Below are 5748 nucleotides of genomic sequence, written 5' to 3'. Positions count from 1 at the left end.
AGATTGTTGTTAGCTCTGGATTGGAAGTCGACCCACATGACATATGTGGGGAGACGACCTAACCGATCGGGTGGAGATCGGACGGCATGTCGCGCGGATGGCGGTTCCCCATTCTTGGTGTCACCTTTTATTCACATCACCATGTCAATCCACATTGATTCGTGGAGAGATGGATCAGCCGATCGAGTTTGTGATCAGACTCCATGCCTTATGTCACTTGACGTTGTATATTATGTTTTGAGGTATAGCCGGGGCCTTGTCGTGGGCACTTCCATACTACTTTTTTGTTATACTTAGAGGCTCCGTAGATATATTGTGGGTGGTGTTCGATGCTGGGTAATGAACTACAAGTGTTTGTATTTGGCAAACATATTTTTCCCTCGTAACTATGAACTTGTAATATTTTCAAAATCGTAAATGAATCTCCTTTGAGTAATGGAAAAAGAATATGGAACACTTTACTCTTCTCATGTCTATCTCTTGTTAATTATTCTTATATTGTTCATGGGTAATGTTGGGTAGAAGGCATCAAGTAGACTTGTTTGATCGGGGTATCTCCGTTGAGCGCCGGTCGTGCTTCCCGATGTCGGGGCGTGACAAGGTTGTTTGCCATGGCAGAATCCTGCGTAATATTCGATAGGGAGTCAGTGTATATATGAGTCTTCCTCACTTGAGATTTGACATTTCATTTGACACTAGTTTTCTTTGTTTCCTTCGAGGCAGTTTATGGTATTCGATGATTTCATAATTATTCTTACATTGAGGAATCAGATCATTTATATTTATCTATTTCATTGCTACTTGTTATGTTTCATACCTTTCTACTTTTATGTACATTGTTATTGGACCACTAGTAACTGTCGATGCCGACCCCTCATCATTACTTCTTCGAGGTTAGACTAGATACTTACTGGGTACGTATTGATTTACGTACTCATACTACACTTTTACACTAATTGTGTAGGTACTGAAATAGGTACGTTTGGTGGTCATACCGACACGTAGGCATAATTACTGAGGAGACTTTGTGGTGAGCTGCTCTCTATGTTACGACTCGCAGCACACAGAGTCCTCTTTCCTATTCATTTACTGTATTCTATCTACTTTTTGCTCCAGACAGTTGTTGTAGTAGTACATATATTCTAGTAGATGTTCATGTACTTGAAATACCGGATTCTAGGGAATTAGATTTTGTTCATGGTTGCATTTCTGTTATGATATTTGAATTTATATTTCGACCATGTTCAAACAATTAAGATAATATCAATATTTTACTATGAAAATAGAACGATTTTGCTTATTTATTTCATCGCTTGTACTAAAATATGTTGCAGACTATCGATCGACATGTTGATTAATTGTTGGCTTGCCTAACAGTAGCACCGGGTGCCATCACGACCTATGGTAGAAATTGGGTCGTGAAATCTTGGTATAAGAGCACTAGGTCCATATAGTACTTATGAGTCAAGAGCAAGTCTAGTATAGTCTTGCGGATCAGTACGGAGAGGTCTGTACTTATCTTCGAGAGGGTACAAGACTTTTAGGAGAACATCTATTTCTTGATTCCTTGTCGTGCGACTTGATTCCGATTGAGCTTATGTCTTTAGTTCCTTCCTACTCATTCGTACGCGATGTCAAGCATTCAATATCAGTTGGGCACCGACGAGTTATGGTGATGCTACAGATGTGGCGCATGATGTTTTTCTTACGTTATTAGGGCAGACTACTATCATTGCCTTATGGAGGGATGTTCAGTCATTTCAGCCAGTCTTGGTGTTGCCCATAGTTTCGAGGCTATACACCATGTATTGTGATGTATCATGCATTGTTATCGCGTAGTGTTGGTGTAAGTGGTATGGTATTTACTTATGTGTCCTGGCAGTGAATGCTTTGGGAGGAGGATTATTCAGTTCATGATTGGGAGCTTGGTATTTGGTCTATGGATGTTCAGACTTTGGCTGGCGGAGTTGCGAGGTATGGGTATTTCCAAACTTGGTGGAGTTCTTGCTTGTGTTATTGTGCAGTTGTCTTTGTTTGTGTTCACTAAGGCTCGTAAGCATAGTGGTCTTCATTTGCTTGTCCTTGGGTATAGTATTGCGAAGTGGTTCTTAAGAAGCGCTTATCAGAGATAATGATGTGTTGCGACTACAGGGTCGAAATGGTGTTTTTAGTGTTGATGGCTCGAGGGAGATAATCCTGGAAGAGGCTTAAAGTTGATGGCATTCTATTTATTCAAGTGCTATAGAGATGGATCGTGATTTAAAGCAAAATTATTGGGGGAGGAAGATGAAAAAGTAAATTGTTAGATATGTCCTGCGATGGTGAATTATTAGGAGGTCAAGTATGAGTAGTAGAGATCGAGTAATTTACTTCAAGAGATTGCTAAACTGGAATGGGAGTGGTGGCATATCGTATGGATTTTGTGGTAGGGTAGACACTTGCTTTGAGAAAGCTTAGTGTGATTTGGGTCATGGTGGACAAATGATCAAGTTTATCTATTTCATTTGAGATAGTGGCTTCTATGCTTAGGAAGTTTGAATGTGATGAAAAGAGTTTGCTTGGAATGCAGAGGAATGTTAATGCTTGATTATCGTTCAGGGATGCAATATAATTTCGAGTTTTGAACGTGCTGTTAGACTTTAAATCAATATTGGTGGAATGAACGGATTCTTACAACTAGTGGACAAGTATGGACTCGGGAGGATTAACTGATTTTATAGTGGTTATGCACAGGGCAATGTCATTGGAGGATGTCTATATGACGTTACATAGGTGGGCTATCTCATGCATGTAAGAAGGTTAGGGGCTACATGATTTCTTATGAGGTTCCTATGAAGAGTTTTACGTTCTATCCAATGAGAGGCAGGTACTACGATATGGGTCCAGCTCGCTTGAGGAAGATGGTGCGGCCATCATGAAATTGAGTTGCATTTGGGGATGATAATTCAGGTTGTGTTACGATTAGTTCAACATCAACTTATGAGAAATTTAGCTGAGTAACAATGCGAGGTCATGTAACAAAGGAGGAGAAGTCATTATGGGTTCTTGGGGTTAGGTGATCATGGCTTAAAGCCAAGTGGGGGAGCCTACTGTCGATGATTGGTTCACATGGTCATGTGTTTTTTATAGTTTCTAGAAATCGGTACATTGGTGGATTAGTTATGACTTGAGGAGGAGGACATCAGGGGTAACTCGAGCAAGGAATTTGATGGATGTGTATTACATTTTGCCTTATTGATTAATGGAGGTTGTAGGCATTTTGCCTTATTAATTAATGGAGGTTGTAGGATGACTCAAATATGATATTCCTTTGAGGATGTGATTAGCAAGGGAAAGGATTTATTCAGTTGCTTCTTTAGGAGTATTTGTGTGCTAACAAAGCACTAGTCATTTGACTTGTTTGGTTATATACTTGTAACTAGCTTAGAGTGGGCGACTCTCAATAATAGTTCTAGTGCGTTCAAGATTTAGGGTGTGGTGCCTAAGGATTTTCGGGTTCGATGTTTGGCCAAGGGTTGCGTTTTGCAGCGGATTGTGAAAAAGACTTGGAGTATTTCTATATCATTATCGAAGCTGTGAGGTAGTGTTAGAGAGATGGAAGAAACAACTTTGAATTTGTAGAAGGTCTCTTCGGAACGGGTGTATCAGATGGAGGAACTATTGAGTACACGAGAGGATATAAAATGTCTTATGAGTATTGAGATGACGCAGTCTTATGAGATGGGGTCACTAGGGATGATTGTTGATTGAGATCCATTGTATGCTGGGAAAGAGATGTGTTATTTTGAAGGTAAGTCTAGAGGAAATCAGAAGAAATTGGGTTAGTTTAGTAGTAGCTTGGATCATCATAGTAGCGGAAATGATTGGTTCCTTCGGTATGATAAGGTCATACATGTGTTTCACGACATTACTTACGGGCTTGGTAGTCAGTGTGACTTGGTTGATTTGGAGGGATTTAGTTTGATGGCTTGATTATGTGCAAATGGGTCCCGAGAAGTTTATGACGATTTTTACCTCGAGTTGAGATTTGGGTCTTCTACGATTATGGGAAGTTGAATGCGTTTTATGATTTTCTCCTAAAATGAGTTGAGTGAAAGGTATTTAGTCGATGGAATGCTTATTCTACTGGTGATTCAAGATTTATGATGGGATTCTCGTACTCCCCCATGATAGCATGGTTGATGCGGTAAGCTGTGTGGAATTGGGATTGAAGGGTCAAGGTTGTGGTTCAATTTTGATAAAAGTGTCATGAGTTCGAGGCAACGTGGGAGATTTCAGATGCTCAGAGTATGCTGGCACTATTTTAGCGTCGCTTGAGGATGGTGTATTTTGTGGAAGAGGCATCGTGTACAGATTTGCCGATGCTTGACTAGCACCACAAAAATAGCATGGTTGGTAGCCATTGGTGTTCATATTTTATTATTTGGTGTGGAAGGTTATGGGAATATCTCCTATGGGATGATGGTGTAGGTGTGATGTGCCAGTCGTTTAAAAGGGAGAGATTGAGATTATGTATGGAGATTTTGGTACTGTCAAATATTGGAGAGTTTATATATGAGAGGCAGACTATTCCTTTGGTTGCAGACTGTGGAAGTTTGTTCAAGATTTGACGGTTGATTGTATGTGTCAATGATAGGGTCATTTTGGATCTAGAAAGGATATTTACCGATTTTGAGATAATCCGAATTGATTTAGAGGTCCATCGGTAGGCCTAATGTGAATGTATATTCTACACCAGATAGGACATATTTATTCAGCATAGCATTCGTCTATGAATGAAGGTGTGGTGGATGTTATTCTTGTCATCATCTATTTTATGTGTTACTCTTTTATGCTATGTGGGTTGTGAGGCGACTTGATTATTCACATGCGTGTTGTAGTCCTGTGTAGGCTTTGTGGTGTTATACAAGCGAGATGGCTCTCGAGGTGCTGATTTGTTTATTGAACCTTAATCGTTCTTGGCCTCTTTCGCAGCACATTATGCTATCCGTATCCCTAGGGTTATGATTTTGCACTTGGCGTGCTTGTTGTTGATGTATGTGTGTTTAGAGAGTAAGAGTAGTTTTGGGGTAGATGGATATTCCCATACAGATTATTATGTATGGATTGGGTGGTACGCTGCCACGGGTATGATATTTGGATCGTGTTGCATGCCGCAACAGTGAGATATTGGGTACGATTCCTTATACTTAATTGGTGTGTTTTGCTTCTCCTCTGTGGGATAGATTCATAGCATTTGTTTGGTTGATATATCGGTTATGCGTGCTGGATAATTCTGCTACTTGGGTTTCTGTCCTTATTGATTATATTTGAGTTGCAGATTGTTGGCGCTTGGCTAATGTTGTATGAGATATTAGATGGTATTTGATGTGGCCTATCGGTCGAGCATCTTGTACTAGGTGAGACGAGGTTATTAGACTTGGAATCAGTGCAATCGAATTTATATAATGTATGTTTGGAGGAAGAATGTTAGTAATTAGTTCGGAATTTGGTAATGGTTCTTGTCGAGCTAGAGAACTCTATGATTTATTGATTTGACTGGTGGTTATGAGATTCGACATATCTATTTCTTTGTTGCAGTATTACGAGGTTTGGAACATGATTTTTACATGTCATGAGGTATATTACCGGTACTGGGTTCGGTAATGAGTGGCTATTATGGTTGGAACATATTGTTATAGGCATATGAGCTATGCGGTACATTGTATGGTTAAAACTTGGGTGTATAGTTATGCTTTGGTACATCTT

This window comes from Nicotiana tomentosiformis, chromosome 6 (assembly GCF_000390325.3).
Source record: "Nicotiana tomentosiformis chromosome 6, ASM39032v3, whole genome shotgun sequence".
Lineage (NCBI taxonomy): Eukaryota > Viridiplantae > Streptophyta > Magnoliopsida > Solanales > Solanaceae > Nicotiana > Nicotiana tomentosiformis.
The sequence above is the reverse complement of the archived record's forward strand: the minus strand, read 5'-3'. Positions refer to the sequence as shown.